This window comes from Eptatretus burgeri, chromosome 10 (genome assembly GCF_056783735.1).
Source record: "Eptatretus burgeri isolate ZD-2024b chromosome 10, Ebu_testis_v1, whole genome shotgun sequence".
NCBI lineage: Eukaryota > Metazoa > Chordata > Myxini > Myxiniformes > Myxinidae > Eptatretus > Eptatretus burgeri.
Genome location: NC_140970.1, coordinates 92554694 through 92582518, shown reverse-complemented (window position 1 = coordinate 92582518; position 27825 = coordinate 92554694). Strand labels below are relative to the sequence as shown.

General features: G+C 45.3%; 1 long non-coding RNA gene across 1 annotated transcript; it reads right to left on the bottom strand.

The window, feature by feature from the left end:
- Positions 1-27825, bottom strand: LOC147019125 (uncharacterized). The gene is made up of 3 exons (XR_015062770.1): positions 27451-27825; positions 10261-10533; positions 1-562 (listed from the first exon to the last, which is right to left on the bottom strand). It is a non-coding gene; the product is annotated as an uncharacterized LOC147019125 (long non-coding RNA).

Genomic DNA, 27825 nt, shown 5'->3' with positions numbered 1-27825 from the left:
CTCCATTTAATGTTTATCCCATTACACTCAAAATTATTGAGCATGTTGGAGAATGCTATTTACACTTCCATTTTCATCCGTAGTGGAGCTTAAGTCACAAAAAGGGTAAAAAGAAAAGCAGTAAAACAAATACTTCCAGAAAGAGAAAATGTTATTGTGAAGTTTATATAAAATACTGCACATATGAGGGCCATTAAAAAACAGTAGAGATGTGAGATTGGACTAATCACAACAGTGGAATAAATGTTTTCTGTACTTTTGAATCTACAGGTAATTATAATAAGTCAGTAATTATTTTTTTTCACATCAACAATAGTCGCTATGTGTTGGAAAATACAAAATGCGTTGGCATTTCTTGGACTGTTGTTGGCATTCAAAACTAAAAAAAATCATCAATAAAACATCAGTGTTATTTTAGCATCTCCGTTTGTCTCAAAGCACTTGTATATACTCTTTAAAAACTTCAAACCTGGATCAAGAGAAGCCACAGGAATCCCTTGATGGAGCCATGGAGTCTGGACCCTCTCTGCCCCTTGGGCCTCATCCTGAAGGTGAAAGAGTCCTGAAAGATGAGAAGTATCTCTGTATCAGCAGGTGCTAAAGAAAGGTACTACTTGGCACAGTAAACGTTGCCTTGTGATGTGGAGCAACGGAAGTACTCAGGTTAAGAAGTATTTCAACCTTGACGCTCACAAAGCTGGTTTTACTTCAAATGGGGCGTTTTGCTTGAATTCAAGAAGTGCCTGCAGACATGGTCTTGACACAATTCAAGAGGTCTTTATAAACAGTCATCACAAATTTTGCAATACCTGCTTGCAGGGCAAAATAGTTTCAACCAGCATAGTTCTGCTTCTAATGAAGTATACCATCCAATATCATGATAGGTTTTACAAATATAGCCAGGGGGCTGTACCTGTATATAACATGGGCTACTCTTCAAAATGCTCTGAGTTGATACTTGTATGGCCATCTGTGAATGCCAGTGAAAGGGACAGCCACATTAATGTGGTCCCTCAAGTATGTCTTATTCATTGGTGAAACATGTTGCCTCCAAATTACCAGGATGGTAGTTTATAGTTGGGCTGGAAATGAAAACCAAAGCAGACAGCACAAAGGTGAGTATGCTCCCTCTGAGCCATCATTGATTGACAAAGCAGAAACAGATTTAAACGTGGATGGCACTCGGGAGAGCGCATACCTCCGCCACACAATGCCTGATCCAATAGAACATATCGAGCCCAATAACGGTTGGAAATATCAAGCCATACAGGCCATGAGCCAGACCCGGTAATTTTTGGCCCCCGGTACCATCCGAGGGGAATAATGCTCATTGTAATTTTTGACAGGGTACATACATCTCTGCAGTCAGAAAGTATATGATAGCATTGCATTGGTGGTAGCCTCTTGTGTGTTATTAGCCATTTAGTAATCCCCATCCCAAAATAAACTTTTCTGAAACCAGCGTAAGACAGAAGAAGACATTCTATTTATAACTCTTGGTTCTCTCTTATTATAGGCTATATCTTCTTTAAAATTGTTTGTCACGTAGCTTGTGTTATTTGCTTTTCAAAACAGTTGTTTAAACTAGCCCAGCATTTAGTGTTTGCAATTACAGGCACTGATAGTCCAGTGCTGATACATTGCAAAACATCTCCATCTTTGAGTTTGACGATGGGGAAAGTTTTGATGAGGATATTGAAGAACTGGATAATGATTATGATTTTTAAGTTCATCTTGAAAATTTTATATCACTTACGATCAGTGCATATGATCAGAGATGTCTTAGAAACTATAAAGGACCGGTCTTTGGTTCATAAGTCAATGTTTATCAGCAACACATTAGGCCATGGGCCAGATATGGTCAACGTGCACCCCCACCACAACCCTTCAACCCCATATTTTTCTGAAGCCTTAGGGTCCCCTGAGCATGAATTCAACTGGTAACAGTGAATAAACTGTGACTCACTATCCATTTTCCAACCATATCTGATGGTACCCTCAAAATGTTAACTTTTTGTCAGTTTCACACATGAAAAACCCCCTGACTGAAAAGATCTATGCTACATGCATTTATATATCAATATTTATTTCCAGGTGACGTGTACTGATTGAAGTGACATGATGGAAGAGTCACCAGCAAAACAAAAACGTCCAAGTGGCGAACCTCCAGTAGTTCCTGTGTGCATAGTTCATATCAAGGGTTTGAAATATGGTGAATTACACTTGCTGTCAGAAGATAAGGATGGAGAAAAGAGACTGGCCAAACTGCAGGAAGTGAAAGAAATGCAACTGGCACAACCTCCATCATCTTGCCACATGATGATAGAAGCATGTGACCTGATTCCTGATATGATAGGAGAGCATCATGGCTTTCACTGGCAGTGTTATAAACGTTTCACAATGAACCTTGACAGGCTTAAACATCTGCAAGTTCATCACAGACCACTCTGTATGATGGCAATGCTTGCTTCTAATACCTGAAAGAAATACCAAGTAATTTTAGTCAGATCTCTTACAAAGTGTTTGACATCATTGGAAAAACAAGAGATGTGCTATTTCGCACTGATCAATATTTGCCTGATTCAGTAAAGTCGATGGAGAGGCAACATCGGGGCTGTGGAGAAAAGCTTTTACTGAGAGGTGAAGCCACTAAAGGCCCTGTCACACCTTGATGATTGAGCCAGCATATGCCTGACGTATGCAAAATTTGACAAACGCTGGCACACATCGAATACGTTATGGGTAAGTTTGTATATGTTAAGAGCACGCTGGCATACGTCGTAGTACGCCGAGGTGTTAGACAAATTTTCCATGCTTGAAATTTTTCGACGAATGCCAGCATATGACTCACACATTCCGCATATGATTGGCCATAAGTTGTAGGCACGTTACGCGATCGTTGACACATGTCGACACACGTTACTTGTAAGTTACTCATAAGTTGAAACACGTTGAGGTAATGTTTAGCGTACCCGAAACTTATTTCTAACCTATGAGTAACGTGTTGTAGGTATGTTACGTGATCGTTGACACACGTCGACACACGTTACTTGTAAATTACTCATAAGTCGAAATGTGTCAAGGTAATGGTTAGCATCAGTGTTCCAGACTCCCTGATTTTTTTTTTCTTCGGTATGACGGTGATGTTGACACTTCGATTTCTGGTGCGGTTGTAATATAATATAATTAATAGGCTGCCGCTGAACGATTTAAATCATAACCGCACTAAAAATCGAAGTGTCAACATCACCGTCATACCGAAGAAAAAATAAACCAATGTCACCCTTAGGGTGACCCGTATCTTGCAAAAAAGCTGACCACGTGTGACTTCTTTAAGGTCACACTGAGGTCAACAGAGCTGCTATCCACCAGGAGCGACTCCTTGAGGAATATCTGCCTACGAGAGATTCCGATGAGAATCGCTCTACAGAGGAACCATGAAAAATATGCGTTTGCCTCATAACGTGACCAAATGACATCATAATGTCTGAAGCTTGACATATCTAGAAAGCACTCATCGAGGTGTTCAATTTGAGGTACTACACGATATGGTTCCTAAAACTTGAAAATTTGATCTTGGGGTCAAATATGTTTGACCTTAGGCGCTAACCATGAAGGTCAAGGCCGATCGCCACCAAAAATTAATCAGCTGAGCAGCAGACCATGAACTATATTCCCATGAAGTTTGAAGACGATCCGATCAAAATTACTCAAAAAATAAGGGTTTCGTCGACTCCCCTGATTTGCGACAAAGTGACCTTGACCTTTGACCTTGACCTTCAAAATTTTATGTGCTGAAAGGGACCTCTATAGGCCTCTGATATGCGAAGTTACAAAAATTTCCATTGATAACTGTGCTCTGCAGAATTTTTTATACGTGATTACAGACAAAAAAAAAAAAAACATGCAAGCTGACTAACATATCTTGCAAAAACTTCGTTTTGGCAAGATAAAAAAATCATAAAAAACCAGGGAGTCTGGAACACTGACGCTAACCATTATGTCGGCACGTTTCGACTTATGAATAACGTACAAGTAACGTGTGTCGACGTGTGTCAACGATTGCGTAATGTGCCTCCAACTTATGCCAGCGTATGCGGAACGTGTGTCATACGCCAAGTACGTTGAGAAATTTTCAACATGCTGAAAATTTCTCGACGTACTCGGCGTAGACGACGTATGCCAGCGTACTACAATGTCTGCCAGCAAACTACGACGTTTGCCAGAGTGCTCTTAACGTATACAAAACTTACTCATGACGTATTCGACGTGTGCCAGCTTGGTTCGGCAAATTTTTCATACGTCGACATACGCTGGCTCAAACGTCAAGGTGTGACAGCGGCTTAACACTTCGATGTCTAGTGCGGTTATGATTTGAATCGTCGAGCCGCAGCCTATGAATAGCCTACGCGACGTAATCGTGGGCGATACGCTGTCGCGCTATGCATAAGTTAGACTATCGTTGGGCATAGGTTGTGAACGCCGACAACACGCTCAGCATTCGTTGGTATAAGTTATCTATATGTGATTGAAACGTTCTGTGTACGTTACGAATACGTTGTGCATATGTCCAACACGTTATTATACGCCCAAAACTTAAAAAAACATCAATACTTCAGCGTACGCCAGCGTTTTACATATATTTTGATGTATGTAAGTCACCTTGCCATACGCTGGCTAAAACCTCAAGGTGTGACAGCCCCTTAAGAGACCACCTGATAGGAAATTGTTCCTGTCAAATGATGAGAACAAGATACAGCTCATCAAACTTCTGCTTAAGGCCCAGTCACACATTGACGTTTTAGCCAGTTTATGCCGATTTTTGGAAAATTTGTCAAAAACGCTGGTACACGTCAAATACGTTATGGGTAAGTTTTGATAACATTGAGAGCACGCTGAAAAACACTGCCATACGTCGTTGTATGCTGGCTTTAAACATTGAACTTTTGGGTTTTCCTCGAATTTTTTCATGCTTGAAATTTTACGACGTATGCCGGCGTATGACTCACATGTTCCGCTACGCTGGCCATAAGCTGTAGGCACGTTATGCGATCGTTGACACACGTTGAAACACGTTACTTGTAAGTTACTCATAAGTCGAAACACGTCGAGGTAATATTTAGCGTACCCGAAACTTATTTCTAACCTATGAGTAACGTTTTGTAAGCATGCTACATGAACGTTGTTCACACTTTGCAACACGTTACTTGAAAGTACTACTACTACTATTACTACTACCAACATCGACATCAGTAAGTTCTCTCCAACTACTACTACTACTACTACTACTAATAACATCGACATCACTAAATTCTCTCGAACTACTACTACTACTACTACTGCTACTGCTACTGACATTGACATCTACTCAACATGGAGTCTGGAACACTGACGTGTTCCTCTTGTGAAGCCCATCTGTATATACCAAGTCCCCTAAACGCTGCCAATACGCCATTATACGGTAGCTGTAAGTTAGAAACACGTTCAGTAAGTTCTGTGGTCATCCGGAAGACGTCAATCAAATTCGTCTACGTACGCCAATGTGCGTTTGAGATACGTTACACATAAGTTCAAAGCACGCTACTAATAGGTTCAAAGCACGTTACTCGTAGGTTAAAATTAAGTTTCGGGTCTGCTAAACATTACCTCGACGACGTGTTTCGACTTATGAGTGACTTCCAAGTAACGTGTGGCCGACGTGTGTAAACGATTGCGGTGCGTGCCGAGAACTTATGCCAGTGTATGCGGAACTTGTGAGCCATACGTCGAGTACGTCATAAAATTTTCAGCATGCTTGAAATTTCACGACGTACTAGACGTACCACGTAATATGCCAGCGTACTTCATTGTTTTTCATCGTGCTCCTAACGTATACACAACTTACCCATACCGTATTCGACGTGTCCCAGCGTTTTAGACACATTTTTCATAGGTCTGCATACGCTGGCTAAATCGTCAAGGTATGACTGCGATGTTGACAATTCCAATTTTTAGGCGGTTATGATTTAAATCTGCGTGCGGCAGGTTTTTAACAGAGAACGCCACGAGTTCGTCGGCGATACGTGCAGCGCACTATGACCAAGTTAAACTGTCGTTGGGCATAGGTTGTGAATGCCGACAACAGGCTAAGCATTCGTTGGTATAAGTTATCTTTAACACAACGAAACGTTCTGTGCCCGTTACTAATACGTTATGCATACGACCAACACGTTATGAATACGACCAAAACTTAAAAAAAAAAACCTCAAAACTTCAGCGTATGCGAACGTTTTACGTGCATTTTTATACGTTGCCATTCCTGGCTAAAACGTCAAGGTATGACTGGGCCTTTAGGTTCTGGAGTGGTGATAACTATGCATCAAGGTTGCATGGAAGGTGAGTGATCTTTGTGTGTGAGGGCATCGCATATTTGCTCACATCTGATGATGAGCTTGTTACATATATATGCCAAGTTTCAGGAAGTTTCGATGAAAACTGTAGGCTGTGAAACAAAAAAGTCCACAAGAAGAAGATAAAGAACAACAATGTGAGTAAGACTTCGAGATCCTCCACGAGGATCTAAAAAGTCCACAAGAAGAAGATGAAGAACAACAACGTGAATAAGACTGAGAGATCCTCCACGAGGATCTAAAAACCAATGTAATTATATTGTTCCAGAACTTTTATTTACTTTCCATATTAAATGATCGACAAATACTTTTCTAAAGGCAGAATGATTTATCACACAGGAAATAGACACTGAGATACAAGTGACACAAATGACATACCTTTCAACCGAGGCATGTTTTCGCACTTTTTGTTGAGAAGCAAATGATCCTAGCAAAAGCTGAGATAAATTTCAATGTTAATGTTTGACTGATAAAAAAAAATGTTCTTAAGTTGAAGTAGGATGTCTTACCTTGTACTAACTGGTCATTTTGCACAAAAGCTTATTTCAGGGTAGGCATATAAACAGGGTGATAACACACAATAAGCTACCACCAATGCAATGCTCTCACATATTTTCTAACTCCAGGGTTATATGCCTTGCCAAAAATCACTATGAAAATTATTCTTCCCAGATGGTACCGACCAACCCTACTGGCTCATGCACTAATATATTGTTTTTGACCCTATCTTGCAATGGTGAAGAATCACTTAAAAATTCTAGTAGTCGGATCCGGATCCAGATCTTCACCAAAATCTAATCAGTTCGTCCTTGTTACACACAGAACCTGTCCATAAAATTTTATCTGGATCTATCCACAACTTTTTGTGATATCTTGCACACAGCCAAACAGACAAACAAACAAGCAGTCATAGACTGGTACTTACTAAATCGTCAACTTGACCTCTGACCTTGTCTAATAAAAGCTGTCTCTTGGGAAGGTAGCGACGCAAACTAGAAGTTTCTACGATGATTCTGTACCAAACCATCAAAAATCGAATGTTTGACCTCACTGTGACCTTGACCTTTGACCGATTTTGACCAAAATCTATTCAGCACTAGCCATCACCCTCCTGAATCACGTGGTGTAATTTGACATTGGTAGCTTCTTCCGTTCTTGAGTTATCGTGCCTACAAACAAACAAACAAACAAACACAAACGGAACTGATCAATATACTTACGAAATCTTTAGATTTCGTAAGTAACAAACAGACAGACAGAGAGGGGTGAAAACATAACCTCCTTCACCTTCGGTGGTGGAGTTAAAAATGAAGATCTTGATTATTTATTTTAAGTCTTAGAAGTCTTTTTAAAATAAAATAAAAATTCTACATTGATCTTTAGCTTATGGAGGAATTTGTTCATATATCAAATGCAGGACAGACATCTTTAAATTTCAACCGACCCGACATCTGCAAGTTACATCCAACAGACAGACATCTGTAAGTTTCATTCTTGTCCCGTCGCTTCGCTGACGGGAATATCAATCTTTGCTGTGATGGATAATGTACGGGACAAGAACAAAAAAAGGATTCCTGGGAGATGGTTCCCTCCATAAAGGGATAACCAGCATCACGGTGTCTTTTCCAGTTTCAACACATGTGCCCATACATCCATCCATACACGATCCTTCCTTCCTTTTTTTGTTTGTGTCTCAAGCCTTCCCGGGAGTTCCCTGAATCCACCGTCGTTGAATTCATTGAAATCTGTTGATCCATTCTCAAGTTATAACATGGAAAGCAGACAAACAGACATGGCTCATTTTAAAATATAGACTAAGAAAAGTACCCGACCCAATTGACGGGGAAAAGCTCGCAAAAGTATCCGTCCCAAGTGTTGGGAAAAGTTTAAGTTAATCTATCAATTAAAACTATATTTAATGGACTTTTAAAATGTCAATTGTGTTGCACTCTTGGTTTTCCTCAGAGCCAAAGCCCTGAGCGATTTCTACCACCCCCAGGAAAAAGGTGGTGCAACATCGGGTGGCAGAGGTTGGATTTGTCTTAAAAGAGGGCAAAGTATCCTCGTTGCAAAATAAGATTTGGCATCAACATTACTCATGCCTGTTCTCCCAGCATTTCAAAAGTGAATCTTTAGCTATTCAATGCAACACAAGAAGCAGCAACCGCAAATGGGAGACAGACGAACGACGGACAGACACCAAGGTTCCCAATATATAATAGATGACTTCCCTTCCAAGGAACTTCAACAAAGAAAGAGACCAATTGGCCCATCAAGCCTGTACAATGGTTGCCAACCTGTGACAGTTTTTTGTTGTATATTTGCAGAAAAGTTAGAACACTAAATGGATCAGGACACAACAGGACAAAACGAACAGTTGCACAGGTAGGGGGGATACCAACAGTGGAGTTGAAGAACAAAATAGAGGGAGAATTGGACAAACTCTCACTCTCAGTTCTGCCTCGTCAGTTCCCGCTCATCATGCATACATTAATAATCATGCAACTCCCAATACCACAACCACAAATATTATTGTGTTAATATCGACTACTCGACGGGCTCGTCTTTACCGACACCAAATTTAGAGGGGTCCGAATCCCAAACTGCTGACACCAAGATGTCACGTTCACAGGGTAGGCCGTCAGTTAACATGGTAGTCCGCAAGCGCCGGACTCGGAGGCTTTTATAATTATCGACTTACCTACTCGTCGAGTGAATCGGTCGATGTGCCGCAATTAATTAAATAACTGAGGTGTGCGCTGGTAATGGACACTGAGACCTGAGTTCTCTTAGAAATACAATTATATTTTATAGGTAAATACGGGAAAAGCACATATCAACAACAATGTCCCAGGAAAGTGAAAACAACAATAACGATACGAATATATGCACAGTTCCAACTAGAACTACGTTGTCGATGGCACACCATCGCATATTCCCACGCGCATTGCTTTGTCCCATTAACGCTCGGTGAAATTTTATCTTGCAAAATGGATTGACTATTCTTTTCTATCTGATGTGCTTTTTATGACCAAAGACTTACTGTCTTTACTAAATCAGAAGTCATTGCAAGCATGTCAACATTTCATGAAACATTAATTTAACACTGTCCAGCAATATTGAACTGTGCATCAATTTAATCATAGGAATGAACTGTGTTTCATATTAATTATAATTATTCATAATCAATTAGAGGAATACAGTAAAACCTGTGACTGTTTGTCACTCATGGGGGCCACATAAGTAAGTTCTTTATAAAAGAATTTACCATGTACAATGGTAAATACACTTAAAAAAAATCATCCCCCATGACCGCACCCCCTCTGGCCCGGCCCCGAGGGGTCATATCAAAAATCCGACAGTGTTGTGCACTTCCCCATACATATATCTACTATGTCCCAAAGTTTAAAGTTCCTATCTCAAACGGTGTAGGAAGAGATATTTTGACCACCTATCTGCGAAGCATCCCCTACCCCCCAAGCACCCTCTGATCATCATGTGTTTAAAAAAATTTGTTGTAAAATGTATAACTAATGAATATGTTTGATTAAAAAAGCTACAAGACAAATTTTTTTTTTAATCGACCCCCATGACCCCAACCCCTCTGGCCCAGCCCCAAGGGGTCATATCAAAAATCTGAAAGTGTTGTGCACTTCCCCATACATATATCTGCTATGTCCCAAAGTTTCAAGTTCCAATTTCAAACAGTGTAGGAGGAGTTACAGGGTAAGACAGATGGACGTACGAACATACGGACGGACGGATGGACAGACGGCGGAGACAATCACAATATTCCCGCTTTTCTTAGAAAGCACGGGAATAATAAGTGTCCACTTCAAACCGACTCACTCGCCGAGCAAGAGAAAAATACCTGTCCCTAACTCCTCGTGCAGCTCTCTCATATGTGCAAGGCGGCCAGCAGACAGACGCCGTGTGCCCCCATCGCAGTATAAAGAACCAAGGGTCATCGGCAGGGGCGAATGTGCCATCTGGTATCCAAGGGCAAAGCTGTCAGGCTGTAGCAGGTGGCCGAGGGGAGCAGCTGCAGTGGCACTCCTTGGCGGAGATCGTCTCACCGAATGCCCTTGGCGATCCTGTCAGTGAGCGGTTGCTGACTGGATCCCAAAGAGCGCTCTTGGCGATCCTGCAAGCGAGCATCTGTTAGTTATGAATTTCCCAACTGCAGTATTCAGGCATGAAGGTAATCCGTGGGAACTTATCTCTGACAACGGATCTCAGTTTGTTTCAACTGAGTTTGAAACATTCCTGCAGGAAAGAAACAACAAACACTGCCACCGTTCTATCTATCACCCACAAGCCAAATGGGAGATAGAACGATTCAACAGAGTGTTTAAGGACTGTTTACAAACTGCAAATCTCGAAGGGAAGCCAAAGGAATCATTCGTACCCGACTTATTGCAAACATATCGAGCTACAAGACATGCAATAACTGATCAGACCCCTGCTGAACTTCTCCATGGACATACATTGCACACCAAGTTGCACATTGGGGACCGACAAATCAGCGTATCTGCTGCAAGACTCGACGATGTGAGATGCTGTGTTCAACAGAAACAAGAGAAGTCTAAATGATACACAGACAAGTATTGGGGAGCGAAACCTTCCACCTTTCAATGTGGTTCTTTCGTGCGAGTTCAGAAACCTGGACTTCACCAGAAAGGACAAAACAAGTTTACCCAACCCCTCAAGATCAGTGAACAGAGAGGTCCTGCTTCCTACAGACTCTCTGATGGGAAAGTGTGGAATGCAATTCATCTAACACCTGCAATTCAGACCTCAAATGGGCTTGCTGCTGGATGTACGACAGGTTCTGAGGGCTATTGGGCACCTAACCCTATCCAACAAATGTCTCCACAAGTTTTTACCCCAGGTGTTCGTTTTGGGACGAGATATCGTCGAGCCCCTGAATGGACCAAGGACTTTGTCATGTGATGTGTTACCTTGCATTACATGTTTACTATTAATTTATTTATTTATTTTGGGGTGGGGGTTCATTACCAGTTGTTATTTTGATGAAAAAGAAAGAAAAAAAGAATATGTGGTATTGGGAGTTACATGAATATTAATGAATGCATGACAATTACATGCTTACTATGTTCGTTGTTTTTTTTCATCATTAGTTGTTACGAGAAGACCCGTGAATCCATTGGGTTCCCGTTGTGATTGCGGTTAATAATAAAAAATTCAAAAGTAAAAAAGATATCTCCAGCGAACTATACCGCTGAGGTTGTTTGCATTGATCAAATAATCCCGAAGAGTACTTGACCGAATCGGGAATTGATTTTTGAAATAATTTTTTTCGTTGCCCGATTTCAACGAAACTTGATACTGCACACCGCAGGAGAATGGTGAGTAAGGTAGGCCGAAAATTTTTGCGCTATCATCTACCATTTTTGCTGTATTTTAGGAACATACATATATACATACATACAAGATGAGAGTTTTCGTAATATATAGATTTTCACAAAAAAAGGAATATGTGGTATTGGGCGTTGCATGAATATTAATTAATGCATGATGAACCGGAACAGACGAGGCGGAACTGGGAGTGACGTGAGTGAGGTGGAAAGAAGTGGAGCAGGAGACGCCATTAAACGGTTGAGCTGAAGAACCTACGTGTGGGCTGACTTTGCGACACAACAGCCACCATTGAAAGACACACTGCATCAGCATACACTGCATGCTAATTATCAGGCAGCCATTCGTAGGCGTGCTCTGTCTCCAATAATTAATGCTCTGTCTCCTGTCGGGCACAGCTGGCAAATGACAAATGATGAATTATCCATCATCTGGATGACACAACGGCCAGTTCCTGAAATTATCTTGCAAATTGTAAACTGCGCCTGCAAAGTGACAAAGTGCGTTACACGTCAGTGGATGTCTCGCATTTCCGGTTTGTCATGCGCAGACATTTGTAAATGCCAGAACTGCCCCCCAATTCCTCAAAAACACCAACAGAAGCGTTCTTCGAAAGAGGAAATGAAAGTGCTGATGATGAGGAGGCTGATTGAATAAATTAATCACTTTGTTTAGTGCCTGTCTGCCTTATAACCAAAAGTACATTGCATGGTGCCTGGATTTGGGCTTTTAACATCATTCATCAAAAATGTAGCAGATAATGATTCTTTGTATAAATCACAATACTCCAGGCATGATTATTATATATGTGATTGATGGTCCACATTATTGCTTCCTCTTTGAAAACCTTGTTCTGATAGCTCTCAGAAACTGTAGTTTATTTTGTCTGACTTGTTTCGTCTTGAAGCAATTGGTGCATGGAAAAGGCCGAAAACGCCAAATGAAGCAACGGCCTTACTTTCCTCACTGAAGTACCTGATTGCGATAACTACAACAGAACCATTGATAATTACAAGACCTTGATACTTCATTTGACAGACGTTCACAGCGGGTTGTTTTGATGTATGCATAATTACTTCTCGACCGTGATTAGTTAAGAATCTGGGATGTATTGAAAATGAGGGTGGTTGTGCTTATTTATGAAAAAAATTGCTGTTTTTCAGTCATGATAATTATGTTTTTTTAAAGCAAGGACAACCTTACTTTTTAGAATTTTTGAAAGTATGTTCTCAAGTTCACCAAGTACAATAGCTCATGTATGAGTGGTGTTGGAGATACGAGTCCTTAAAATGGCGGAATTGCCAAAAAGGGGCTTTTTGGACCCTGGTAGCAAACTTCAACATGCGACAGTGCCGTGTTGGACAGAGATCTCATGGAGAATTTTTTTATCCAGAGTCTGCCATATAGAGGTCAATTCGTGTGCGAAATTTTAGGTTGCACCTCAGTCATGGAACAAAAACCCATTTGAAGCTGCTTTTTCCACCTGCTGCATACGGTCTAACCAGATCGTTGCCGCATTGCGGCAGCGGCAGTCACGTCCTCTTACCCCATGTTCTTGCTCAGATTGACATTATGCAATCTACGAGTACACTTAGCCATATCCCATATTCTAAATGCTTTACTGAATACTAGCCACTCCTGCCACATTGCACATCAAAGACATGTGTTTTCTCAGCATGGCATGTGTTTGCTCAGCTAACAGCCGATACTTCCACGTTCAGAAATATGGTGAGTGCATTTGAGAGTTAGAAATATGGCTAACTAAATGAGATGAAATACAGATTTGTGGGTGTTGTGTTGGATGAAAGTGATTGTGGCACTGGGGGCATCATGTTTGATGAGCTGCCCTGAGAGCAGCACTCTCGGAGAGTGCACGGGCAATTGGAATAAAGGCTCAGGAGCATGAACCTGTGTGGAGTTTTGGATGTGGTGATTGTACCAGTTTACATGTAATGCAGTTGGTGGCGAGGTTGGCTGGTTTACGGTTACCAATTCCACCTCCCATCTTGGCTTCTCCAGGGGTTCCGCCTCTTCCATGGCCTCAATGGATTGCAGCTTTTTGAACATATTTGGAAGCTACAGGCCGAAAAGGTACGGATGTCGCAGACATTCGTAAGTGGGCGATCTTGATTCACTGATTGGGCACCGAGGGCTGGCATGTGTTTGCTCAGCTAACAGCCGATACTTCCACGTTCAGAAATATGGTGAGTGCATTTGAGAGCTACTTTTGGCTGAAAAAGAGGTATATGATTGAACGGTATAAATTCTGTCAGCGCTACCAGGGAAATGGTGAACCTGTCCAACAATATGTTGCTTCACTTTCTGAACTGGCTTACCTGTGATTCGTCATGCCTGTAATTCTGGGGTTTTAACAGATGAGCTCATCAGAGATCAGCTCATAGAAAATACTTCCATTACTCGTATTCAGGAACGGTTGCTAATGGAAGATGATTGACTCACTTTAGAGAAGGCTACAGCTCTGGCTATCCAAATAAAATCAGCCATGATGGATTCTAAGCTGATTCATACATCTCCAGCAATCTCAGCACCAGGAATGCAACAGGCACCATGGTTGCAGACAGCTCATAAACAAGGGCTTCAAACCAACTGACAACTGCAGCTCCATCCACAATGGCTTCAAAGCACAATGTCCTACACGTGGAAAACAATGCAGTGTTTGTTTTAAAATGAACCATTTTGCACAAGTATGCAGATCATCAAAGAAGCGGACATCATCTCTTTGTCAGGTTGATAAACCAAGTGCTTCTGATGTTGAAAGACAACACACGATGAACACCATCGCAGACAAAATGCCTTTCCGTGCTCAGCAAGGGGGAAACTTCAAACATTGTGAAGTTGATATCGCGAGGATTTCAGTTTCACCACTCTTTGATGGAGGGCAAAAGTCTCCATTGTGAGTGACAATCTCTACCATAAGTACTTTTCGTCTTATCCACTCAACTCTGCGCAATCTACACTTCAAGCCGAAAATGACTCAAACATCCAGGGGTTGGGAACGATAACTGTTCCTGTGAACTACAAGGGTATCAAGTTCAACAATTTCACATTTTACGTTGCAAAAGGCAAGAGCCTAATGGGTTTTCATCTGTTCGACAAGCTTGGGTTCAAACTTTTAGACCTGACCAGTGCACACATCCACATGATTGCAGACAAAGACAATGCACACAAACACCTGCACCCTTCCCTGTATATTGGGTTTGGGGAGTGTCAGAGTTACTGTCACGCTCCTTGAGTTGACCTTGCAGTTCCCCCAGTATCTCAAGGTTTGAGACGTCTACCTTTCGCTGCTTGCGATGAGGTTTCTAAGGAGCTACATTGCCTTGAATCAGACAGCATCATTGAACGCTTTGATTAGTCTCCATAGGTGTCGAATATCGTCATTGCACGACACAAGAATGGAGAGATACAACTTTGTGTTGATCTTAAGTCAGTGAATAAAGCTGTTATTCCTGATAAATACCCACCTCCAACAATCAATGAACTTTCTGCTTCATTCCACAGTTCCATTAAGCTAGATTTGAAGAGAAGCTACAGACAGGTACCTCTTTCAAAGCAGAGCAGACTTTTGACTGCATTTGTGACTCATGAAGGCAAGTTCCAGTATTGTAGAATGCCATACCGCCTCAGTTCTGCACCAAGTGCATTTCAGAAGATCATCTCTTCAGTCCTGTCTGGTATTGAAGGAACTCTCAATCTTCTTGATGGTGTTGTCATCTATGGGAAAGGCAAAGCGGAACACGATCAGCGGTTGGATGAAGTGGTCACAACTAGCGAAATACAACTTGATGCTGAATGAGGGAAAGTGTACCTTTGCAGCATCAGAGATTGGCTTCTTAGGATATCATGTGACAGCCAACGGGGTGTACCCAACGCGGAACAACATCAAAGCAGTTAGGACTCTTTCTACTCCATCAAATGCAAAAGAGCTTGCATCATTCCTTGGGACGACCAGCTTCTACCTTAAGTTTGTACCCAACTACGCAGAGATTGCTGAACCTTTTCATAAACGACTGCGCAAAGATGTGCCCTGGAAATGGACTCATCCCCAACAACATGCATTTGTCATGCTGAAGGAGAAGGTCACATCTCCTCCAGTCCTCACACATTTTGATCTGAATGCAAAGACTACCATCACGAAAGATGCATCAGGTACGGCAGTGGGAGCAGTACTTTCACAATGGATCACAGGTCGCGAACGACCTGCAGCATTTGCATCTCACACGCTTTCAGAGAAGGAACGCAAGTACTCCACAGGGGAACGCAAAGCACATGCATGTACATACGCATGCGAACACTGGCACGTCTATCTGTATGGTAGAAAGTTCACGCTCCACATGGACCATCAAGCACTGACAACACTACTCGCTATATCGGGATCTGGACATCGACCACTTCGAATTTACAGGTGGTCAGACCATCTCTACCAGTATGACTTTGATAGAGATTACTTGGCAGGGTCCCATAATCAAGTGGTGGACATGCTCAGTCATATAACCCCAGTAGGGAACACCAATAATGAGTTTCTTTGTGAAGTTGACACCTTTGGAAATACTGTTATTGCAAATGCAACTGCAAACTTAGTCACTCACGACGACCTCAAATTAAAATCTCAACAGGATGAAATTCTGTAAAAAAAAATGTGCAAATTCCTCCAAATGGACTGGCCTCAACAAATCACAGGGGAGCCACGACCCTACTACAGGATCCAACATGAGCTATCCATGTTTGATGAAGGTTGTCTCACCCGTGGCACCCGTGTGGTGATCCCAAAAGAACTTCTGCAGGGAGTGATGCATCACAATCATGAGGGACATCCCAGGATTGTTAAAAGGAAACAGAAATGTCGCGATTCGGTTTGGTGGCCGGGTATTGACAAACGCATCAAACAGATTGTGAAGAATTGCGAAGCATGCATCCTCAATGAGAAAGCAGGAGATCCACGTCCTGCTCCTCTTCAGCCTAGATTATGGCTGGAGCAACCATGGCAACAGCTACAGGTTGACATCTTTTGTGAGGTTCGAGTTACACCTCACAGCGTACTTAATCGTAGTCCATGAGCTTCACAGCAAATGGCCTGAGATCGTGGCTACTTCGTCCATTATTGTGATTTGTGATTTTGCGATTGTGATTACAACTTCGTCCATTATCAGTATCCTGGACAAGATGTTTACAAGAAGAGGGCTTCCCAAATCCATTATGACAGACAACGGACCTCAATATACATCTGAGGCATTCACACAATACCTCAAGGCCAATGGCATCGAACATCACCTCACGACACGGTATAATCCGCAGAGCAATAGAGGGCTGGAGAGGTTCAACAGAGTCATAAAAGAGAGCATAAAAGCAAGTCTGGCTGATGGACAGACATTTGACCAGGCTATTCATACTCTGTTGCATTCATATCACTCTACGCTTCATTCGTTGACTGGAAAGATGCCCACGGAGCTAATGATAGGTAGTAACTTGCACATGCCACTTAATCTCTCAAAACCACCTCCATCGGCAGATGCAAAGATTAAAGTGATGGCAAATTCAATTGCGAAGCGACAGCAGAAAATGAAGGAATATGCAGACAAGTGGTGGAGAGCAAAGTCACCTTCATTTGCAGTGGGCCAATGGGTCAGAGTGAAACGCCCCAACCACGCACATAAACTAGCAACTTCACTATTACCTCCCTAACAGATCTTGCAGAAACTGGATCATCATAGCCACCTACTCAGAGATGGCACAAAGTGGAATGCAGGACGTCTGGTAACAACCAACAACCAAGATGCAGAGAACGATGACATCTGCCTCTTCTTTCCACAAAATCTTCATGATGAGTTTCAATCTCAGCATCGCAATGATTCAGCTGGGCTACCATCTGGCGAACGCAACTCTGGTCGCATTCGGAAGTGTCTTCAATACTTGAGAGACGAACAGTGCACATAAAGTTCATAATCCATGAATAGGGTGCAAAGTTCCTCAAAATAAATTTAAAATCTTTGATCGCACATGATAGAAAATGTTGGCGTCAGTTTTGGGGTGTTTTTGGGGTTTTTTTTGTATACCTTGTCGAGGCTCGTATGAGAGCGAACACACAACTCACAGCAAGGGGGCATGAGACAAGAGGGGCGGGAGTGGAAGGGACAAAACAGTGGGGTACAGACACATTAGGTGAACTGTGGAAGGGGGAGGGATGGGGATGGGACAGGGAACATGGCGAAGAGAAGATGGACATTACAGGGATTTTCAGGAAGGAAAGCAGGAGAATTGAAGGAAGTGGGCTTGGGTGGATTATCGGGGGTAGAAAAGATCGAGGATTTGGATGGGGGATGATAAGAGGTGGTGGTGAACAGCTGTTTTGAAAGCCTGGAGGGAAGAATGGGAAAGAATAGAGTGAGGAAGTTTATTCAAAAGGCGGGAAAAAAGAGGAATGAAAGAGTGAAGATGAGCAGTGATTCGTGATTTTGGTAGTTTTACCAGAAGGGGGTTGTTGGCGGACCTTGAGCGCCTTGTGGAAATGTGGTGGAGACAAATCGCAGAGAGAGCAGGGGGGGCAAGGCTGGAGAGGAGTCGGTAGAAGACAGAAAGACCACCGACCAACCTGCGGTGATTGAGTGAGAGGTCCAAAGACTCAGCTTCATTGCGGGAGATGCCGATGATCCTAAATGCCCTGCTTTCGACAGCGTGAAGCCGAGAAAGGTGGGAGGCAGGAGCACCAGCCCAGAGGGGAGAGCAGTACTCCATCAGGCTACGGACAAAAGCTTTGTAAGTGGTCAGGAGCTCAAGAGGGCCGAGGAAGGACTTTGCACGATGGAGGATTCCCAGTCGGCGACTGGCTTTTGAGGTGAGGTTGGAAATGTGACTTTCCCAGGAAAGGTCATGGCAGATAGTGAGACCCAGAAGCTTGAAAGAAAAGACTTCTTCCAGAGGATTGTTGAGAAAGTGGATGGGGGGTTTTCTAAACAGTCCTTTCGAAGAGACATAGTGAGAGTGTGAGATTTGTCTGGATTGAAAGACATGGTCCACGTGTTGGACCAGTTTGTGATTTTATCCAGATCTGCAGTGAGCGAAGAAGCTGCTGCTTGCCGGTCTGAGGGATGACAGATGGTACGGCAGAGGGTGGAGTCGTCGGCAAAGAGAAATAGAGGATTTTCCAGAGAGTCGGAGAGATCATTGATGAAAACCAGAAAGAGAACAGGGCCCAGAACGCTACCTTGAGGAACTCCAGCCTGCACAAGAAGAGGGGATGAAAGAACTCCATTTAGGGCCACACGTTGACTGCGACAGGAGAGGAAGTCTGCGAGCCATGAGTGGAGATGGCCTTGAATACCATGGGAAGAGTTTGCTGAGTGGTGCAGGGTGCCAGACTGTGTCAAAAGCACGTGATATGTCCAGGGATACGGCTCGGATTTCCTGTCTGGCATTGAGGACCTCCATCCATTGATGGGAGAGCAGAAGCAGCATATCCAGGGTAGAGTGACCTGGTCTGAAACCAAATTGATGATCGGAAATCAAGCCATTGGAGAAGAGGAACGATTTAATGTCTGAAGCGATGATGGATTCCATAACGTTGCTGATGATTGGGAGAAGGCTGATTGGTCTGTAGTTACAGGGATCTGTTTTTGCACCTTTTTTATGCAGGGCAGTGATGTTAGCAGATTTCCAAGCAGATGGCAGATGACCTTGGGCAAATGAGAGGGTCAATATAACAGAGAGAGGGTGAGCAAGAGCAGAAGAGCAGGCTTTGAGGACACGTGGGCTGATGCTGTCTGGACCGGTTGCAGAATCTGAATCGAGGTTTGAAAGCAAGCTCTCCACCTTGTCAGGAGAAAAGGACACAGAGTCCAGGGACAGTTGGGTGCGACTGCGTAAGGTGGGTGGAGAAAGTGATGGGTTTAGGACACAAGATTTAGCTGCAAACACCGAGTTTAGACATTCAGCTTTATCACATGCGGTATCAGCAGTGCGGCCATTTGAGGTAAGGGAGGGGATGGAGGGGGAACATACACCAGAAACAGATTTGATTAAACGCCACCAGGATTTTGAGGAGGGAGAGGTTTGAGAGTTCAGACTTGAGATGAGAAAGATGTTGTTTTCTGGCTCTCCTGAGGGTAGATACACACTTGTTCCGAGCTTTGTGGAAGGAACTGAGATTGCCCTCAGTTGGATTTGCTTTCCATGAGGCAAAGGCAAGTTGCTTCAGGACAACTGCCTCACCACAAACTTCAGTAAACCCAGGGCGGGAGGAAGGGTAGGACAACTGAACACGAGAGGGGATAAATCTGTTCATGAGGGAGAGCAAGTTTCTTTGAAAGAATTCCCAGGATGAGTTGATGTTTGAGATAGTAGTGATAGGAGACCAGTCTGTAAGTTTGATGGTTGCTCGGAGACCCTGCCAGTCGGCTTGAGTGAAATGCCAGACTCGACGCCGGTGAGGTGGTTCTCTGATAACAGCCAGAGAGATGTCCACTTTGACAAGGACGTGGTCAGAAGAACCGATTGGAGCGGAGAAAGAGCAGCAGATATTGTCAGGGAAATTTGTCAAAATCAGATCCAGAAGAGATGGAGTACCATTGGTTGAGATCCGGGTCGGGAAGTTGACCGATTGAGTCAGTCCTAATGAGTCGCAGAAAGCTTTTGCTGAGGTGCCATGACAGGTGAGTGAGGTACTCACACCTAGCCAACTGGCGTGATGACAATTGAAGTCACCACATATGAGGAAGAGAGAGTTTGGATGAGAAGATAGAAGATGGTCCATGTTTTCGGATAGTGAGGTGTAGATGGAGTCATCACTGTTCGGTGGACGGTACAGTACACATATAAACATGAGGTGGGAGTGGAGGGGAAGCCGTAGCCAGAGGTATTCCTGGGGGTGTGGGGGAGTGAGAGCAGTGCATGGAGAGTGAGGAATAGAGTCTTTGATGAAGAGAGCAACACCTCCACCAGGACGAGGCTCAGGTCTGTCATACCGGAGGAGGGAGCAAATGAGGAGAGATACTTGGGAGTCAGACACGTCTTGGGAGAGGAAAGTTTCTGTTTGGCAGATTATGTCTGGTTTGTCAGTGGCAACCTGTATGGAAAGATTTGAAAGGTTTGAGCCAAGGCACCGGATATTTGAGGTCCACACTTTTAATGAAGAGGTAGGGGAGGAGGCTTTGGGTGCAGGGGGTGGAGGGGGAAGGGGAGGGTAGGACAAGGGACGAGGGGGGAGGTAAGGAGAGTTGTTGAAAGAGTGTGGGGTATTGCAGTATAGCTAGGGGAGGGGCCAAATGAGGAGGGGAAAAGGCTCTGTGGTGCTGGGGGGAGGGGGGAAAAGAGGCAAGGAAGAAGGCAGTTGAGGATTTGAGGAGGTGGAGTGAAGAGATGGAGGTGAGAGGGCAGTGGAGGGAGGCAGCTTGGTGGATGAGAGGGGGGCAACTTTGAGAAGGATGAGTGAGGGGGTGAAAGGTGGGAGAAAGGTGAGGGGGAATTTTCGAGAGAGGTGAGAGGGAGGTTTGGAGGGAGAAGAGTGGGATGGTTGCTTTGAGAGTGAGAGTGAGGGGTGAGGGGGGTGAGTTGGCACTGAAGTTTGTGGTGTAGCCTGCGGGCCTGCGGGGCAGGGCATGATGGTGGGGGAGTGGTCGGCGTGATCACATGTGTGTGGGGGATATAGGAGTGCGCGCCGCCTGAGGCGTTGTAGTGGTTGCCGTAGTCGCCACGGCTCGTGAGTGCATTGAGTACGTAATAAAGGAGAGTTGCGGGCAACGTACGCCCACACTCCCGCTTGTGCAACAAAGCCAGGCTCGACTGTTCCCCCACTCGTGTCTGCCTTCGAAGCACCGCTATCACGACACTACAGTTTGGCGACGAGGCTGTTCGGATTGGCGTGTGCAGGGTGGTTGCCTTCAGATCGGCAGCGAGTAACTCAGCGCACCCCATGCGGTTCGAGGTTCCGGAGGAGCGCATCGCAAAGAGCGCATCGCAGGTTCGCACGCCGCCGCACAGGCTCCGGGGCCAGGGGTCTCGCCAGCACGAGCATGGCAGAAGGTCGGGGCACGGCACACGGACGCGTGCCCGTCTTCGGGGGAGATGACTTCGAATTGTTTTCTGAGCAATTGGGCTGCTACTTCCACGCGAATGATGTAGATGATGGAGGCAAGCGCAAGTCGATCTTGCTCGCCTCGCTGTCAAGGGAGCACTACCGACTGCTGAGTGATTTGGTGGCGCCAGATAAACCCAGTGATGATGAGCTATCGTTTCAGGATATCGTGGAGAAGATGAAGACCCACTTGGCGCCGGAGAAGTCATTGCAGCTCGCTCGGTACCAGTTCGATCACCTCGCGAAGGGTGCAGAGGAGCGCGTTGCAGATTTCGTGGCACGGGTGAAGCATTCGGCCGTGGCTTGCAAGTTCACAGCAGAGGAGCGCCCAGCGCGACTCAGAGATCGTTTTATTTCAGGTCTGCGAGACGCGAAGATGGTAGCGGCCATCCTGCGGGTGAGCGATGTTACATTCGACTCAGCCTTCGGGACTGCTTCGGCTGTCGAGCAAACGCTCACGGATGTCCGCGCCATCGCCGGCCAGGACGTAATGAGTAGCTCCAGCTGGAGCATGTCGGCTGATCCCGGGGTCCACGCGATGACCCAGGTGCCACAGGTCACGCGCGCGTCTGGCGGTGCGGGCCGGGGGCGCACGCCGCGGCGCGGCCGCACCGGGAGCGAGGTGGATTTCCAGGGGTCCTGGGGGTGTGGTGGTCCGCACCTGCAACGAGTGTGCCCGTATAAAAACACCGTGTGTTTGCATTGTCACAAGGTGGGACATTTGAAACGTGTGTGTCGGATGGCAGGGGCCTCCGTTGGGGTCTTGGATGGCGAGGTGCGGGAGGACCCCAGTGACCTGGGGAGCGGCCTGCAGCCGGGGCATGGCGATGCCGGCGGGCCGGAGCAGGAGATGCAACCAATGTTGAGTCTGTTTTCCATTGGTCCGGAGGTGACAACACCGATCACGGTGGAAGTTGAGGTGAATAGCGAGCCGACCGTGTTTTACGTGGACACCGGGGCTGCAGTGTCGGCCATGGGCGAGCGGGCAGCTCGTAGTCTTCGCGGTGTTCGCCTGGTCAAGATGACCTTGTCGCTGTGCACGTACACTGGCGAAGCGATTGCACCGCTTGCGGTGGCCGACGTCTCGGTGCTCTACCGAGGTCGAAGTGCCTTCTCTCGGTGTTGGTGGTGCGAGGGGAGGGGCCCGCCCTTTTGGGTCGGGACTGGTTGACGCACCTCGAGCTGGATCTCCAGTTCGTACCTCCAGGTGCGCCGGTGCTTCCTTCGTTGCTTCCTTCGAGACCCGAGGGCGAGGTTCTGGCGGCGGGTGCCGCATTGATGCAACGGGAGCGGCCATTCGTTGCTGCCTGCAACGGTGATGTGCGGTTCGGAAGCAACGGGAGCCGTGCCAGCTCTCGCGCTGAGCTCTCGCGCTTCGGCTGCGCTCATGAGGCAATGCGCGCCTGTGTCGGTCAGGCGATTTTGACGGGGAGTTGCAGCGAGCCCGTCGCGCTCAAGGAGTTCGCGGATCGCGACCATCGGCGGCGAGCAGGTCCTCGCAACGTTGCGACGACAACCAAGAGACGGACGCGTGATGTGGTTTATGGGTTGCTGTTCATTGCATATTTGTTTTTCATTGCTCAAGTGATGCGGTTTAACGTTGTTGAAATAAATACCGACAGTTCATGTGTGAGAATAGGTTTGGCTGAGATCAATCGATGGGATTTTCATTATGATCAATGTGATGTGAAGGCTTTGGGAGCGATGGGGGCAAATAAAGAGGTTTTATTGGCCTCCCGTTGCCCCAGGCCACGGGTGGTTACTTTGTCATGTGCAGGGATTTTATCGGAAGAACGCGCTGTACGGAAAAAGGAGTTTGCAATTGCACAAATGATGTTCTTATTGATTTATGACGAGCCTGAGTTTAAGGGGTGGTTTGTATGGAATGGCTACCGTCTAATTGCCGTGTGGGTCTCGGAGGTCGACTCGGAGCCGGGGCTGGTGCGCTGTTCAGAGTTACCCCCCACCTCTGGTTTTCGCAAGGTCAGACGTGCCTGGCGCCTGGGGCGCAGCTCTCTGTTCTCGCTCGAGGCCGTTTGGACATGCGTTGGAATCTCAACTGATTGTAGTGCGTGGGTTGTTATGGAGTATTTGTTGCATCCAGCCAACGGCGCTGTTCAGCGCCCACACCCAAGGTCAGTCGGGTCTGGCGTTGGCGCCACGGCTTCCAGACAGCGGGCTTCCAGCCTCGGAATGTTTATCTGCTTCAGGTCTGGCTGGGGGAGATGTGCCGCCTTGTCGGCCGGAGGCGTTTGATGGTGCCAGGGGAGGTTTGCTCGGGGGGGTCGCCACGACCTCGCCGGAGGGCATGTAAGCATGAGCCGCCTGGGGGCGCTTTTGCTGCGTAGTGCTGCTGTGCTTCTCGCCTTGCTGCTTCATATCTGTAACGCGGTCAGGGGTTTGTGGGTTCATTGTGCAACTCGTTCTTCGGAACCTGTCCGTTGCAGCTCCACTCGCTCGCGTCGACACGTTATATGGTGTGATGTGCCTATGTTTTTTTCTTTTTTGTATCTTGTCTGCTTTTGTATTGTGGTATCTTATGCTGCTTATGCTTATTATGATGATAATCATTTAATAATCATGGTTTTAGGAGGGAGGAGTGTGGTGTAGGCTGCGGGCCTGCGGGGCAGAGCATGATTGTGGGGGAGTGGTCGGCGTGATCATGTGTGTGTGGGGGATATAGGAGTGCGCGCCACCTGGGGCGTTGTAGTGGTTGCCGTAGTCGCCGCGGCTCGTGAGTGCATTGAGTACGTAATAAAGGAGAGTTGCGGGCAACGTACGCCCGCGCTCCCGCTTGTGCAACAAAGCCGGGCTCGACTGTTCCCCCACACGTGTCTCCCTTCGAAGCACCGCTATCATGACACTACAAAGTTGGAAAAAAAGAATGGTTGATGGAAAGCGAACATTCATAGCAAACTGTGGTTTTTAAAAGTTTGAGGTCATTGATGCGATTTAACACAATTCTTGATGGATGCAATGAAGGCGAATTCAGAGAATGGAGAGAAGAAGCGCTGTAATAGTTGGATTTTTTAGGCAAGGAATGAAGGAGAGCTCAAAATGAGAGCAGTCTGTTAAAATAGCAGAAGAGTAGTGCATTATGAAACAGTAAAGAGTACCACATGTGTGAGAGAGGAAGATGAAGCATTATAAGATCGTTTTTGTTGTTAATATTAATGTTTGAGAGAGTTTTCAACAGATTAGATCATGGAAGTGTAGAAAAATATCAAGGAAGACGAGGAGGAAGTTAAGAGGAAGAAGAAGAAGCATAATCGGGAGAAGATCAGCGTGTTGTTGTTGTTGGGTTTTTTTTTTTTTTTTTGAGATAAGAAAGAGATTAGTTGGGAGAATGGGGGATGTTAGGAAAGTGGGGAGGATGAAAATTGAAGGTAATGGGGAGAAAAAACAAAAAACAAACAAAAAAAAAAAACGATCGAACACCGAGTGGAACCGGTAGGCCTCAAGCCTCGGCCAAGGTCTAGGCCTCAAACACCCGGTAAGAACGTCGACAGAAATACTCACAAAATAGCACGATTTTTGAAACAAAACCAAACTAAGAACACACAGTAACATGTTGGTGAGAAAATTAAACAGTTAAAATGGGACGGATAACGACCGGAAACTTAACTTTGAGAACGTCAGCAGAGAGCCCCTCAGGAGACCTCTCGTCGCTCTAAAAAAAGAGCTCCAGTTTTGGGTTGAGATTGTGGATCTTGGATTTTGAAATGGATAACGGGCTTATTTCACAATGGGGGAAAATTTGTTGTTGGATGAAAGCCATTGTGGTTCTGGGGACATCATGTTTAACGAACTGCCGTGAGGGCAGCGCTCTCGGAGAGTGAACGGGTGATCAGAATAAAGGATCGGAAGCACAAACCCTGTGAAGAGTTTTGGATGTGGTGATTGTATACAGTGGGACTCTTCTAAAATGCAGCATATCGTCATTTTTACTTTACACATGCTATCTCATTTATTCATATACCCTTCAACGTAACAATATTTTAGGAATAGTCCCAATACTGTGCAATCAATGAAGTGTATATGCGTGTGAGAGAGATAGAATTGTGAGGAACAGAAAATGAAAATAGGGGCGCTCACCTGGAAGAATAATGATACTGAAGGGAAGTCAACGTGGGACAGAATCAGCAAAATATACTAATGAACCAATGTTATAGTAAATACCGATTTTGGGGGGGGGGCAACCCCCCCACCCCCACCCATAAATTCCTTTCAACCCCGATTGTTTTTAATGTCGTGAAACAACTTTTGTACATCACTGGTGATGAAGGTTGCCGTCAGGTATCATCGGCATTGCGTGTGTAGTTTCAGACAAGAAGTTGCAAGTATTTGTGGATGGACGGATGGACGAGCACATCCTGTAAGCTCCCTGGAACTACTTTCCAGGTCAACAACAAAAACGAGATGTAGTAGACCAGCCCACCGGTCGAGACGGAATGAGAAAAAGTGGTTTTTTATACATTGTCGAGGCTCATAAGAGTGAACACACAGAAAGTAAAACAAAGAGAGCAGGAGACAAGAAGGGTGGGAGAGGGAAGCACAAAACAGAAAAAAAAATCATAGACAAAAGGAAATCTGTGGAAGGCAGAGGGATGGGGTGGGGTACAAATAGTAAACAATATGGTCACTTCAGTACAGGGACTTTCAGGAGGGAAAGAGGGGAATTTGAAGGAGGTGGGTATGCGGTGGATGAAGAGCGGTCGAAAAGATCATGGTTTTGGAAAAGGGTAAATAAGAGATGTTGGTGAACAACTTTTTAAGATGTGGAAGGAAGAGTGCGATTGAAGAGAGTGTGGGGGTTTGCAGCAGAGATTGGAAAAAAGACGAATGAAAGTGTGAAGGGAAGAAGTAATTCTTGATTTTGGTGGTTTCCCCAGGAAGAGGTTGCGAGCGCACCTTGAGCGCCCTGCGGAAATATGGGGTGGGGGCTGGGGGGATGGGTATATTTTGCTGATACCCATCAGCAAAAACTCCACATTAGTATTGTAGCGGCCATGGGTACCGAGACACCAGCTTGTCACTCAGGGGGATTAATCCCCGGTTGTCCTCGGTAGAGCCAGACCTGGGGCCATCGCTCACAATTAACGTTGTGGTACGGTGGGTTGTTTTAAAACCACAAATGTCACCCAGTCAACCACGAGTTCCAGTGTCCGCCGTCTAATTATTCCGTTTAACTGGGGGGTCACATAGCGCGCCCATGGCAAAGAACCAATGTTTTCTCGATTATATTTTAATTAGGGCGGCCGAGCGTTTTAACCGCTGGTGCGTGCCGACGATTTTTTGGTCAAATCTGTGGTAATTACGTCCCAGTCAATCTCGGTTCGGACAATGCCAGACCTTTAGAAGAAAGGACAAACACGGACAGATTGGAAGTCAATAAATAATTTATGAATAATAAAATAAATAAATGGAAAGAACTTTTATTTTCTGAGGAAAATAAAGAATGAATTTCAAAGCAAAATCAATCAAAATGCCAGGAAAGAGACAAAAAACAGATGCTTACCGGGGGTTGACTTACAGCGAAACTCAGATCTGGGTACAAAACAGATCATTCAGGGGGTGAAGAATCGTCTCACTCACCAGAAAGTCGTCCGTGAAGTGAAAACGTCCGTCACCAGCACCCAGCCTTGTTGTGCACCCTCTCGCGAACAGCCTTGAATGCCAGTCGAAGTCTGGAGTGCACCGAGATCGTCTGTCGCGGGTTTAGACCCTGGTGTTGTTGGTGACCGACCCGTGCCTCACTTGTTGGCGGCGCTGCTCACACCCACACGCGCACCACACGCTCGCTTGCCGAAGCAATGTGAAGGACGAATTGTCTCGTTGTTGGCGCTGGTCAGACACCCGCTTCTCAAGCTTACTTCTCATTCTCTTCTCCCTCCCTGGCTTTCTTTCTCGCTTTTCTCCTCTTTCGCTTTTCTCCTCTCACAGAACGTACCTCCCATTCGTTTTATATCT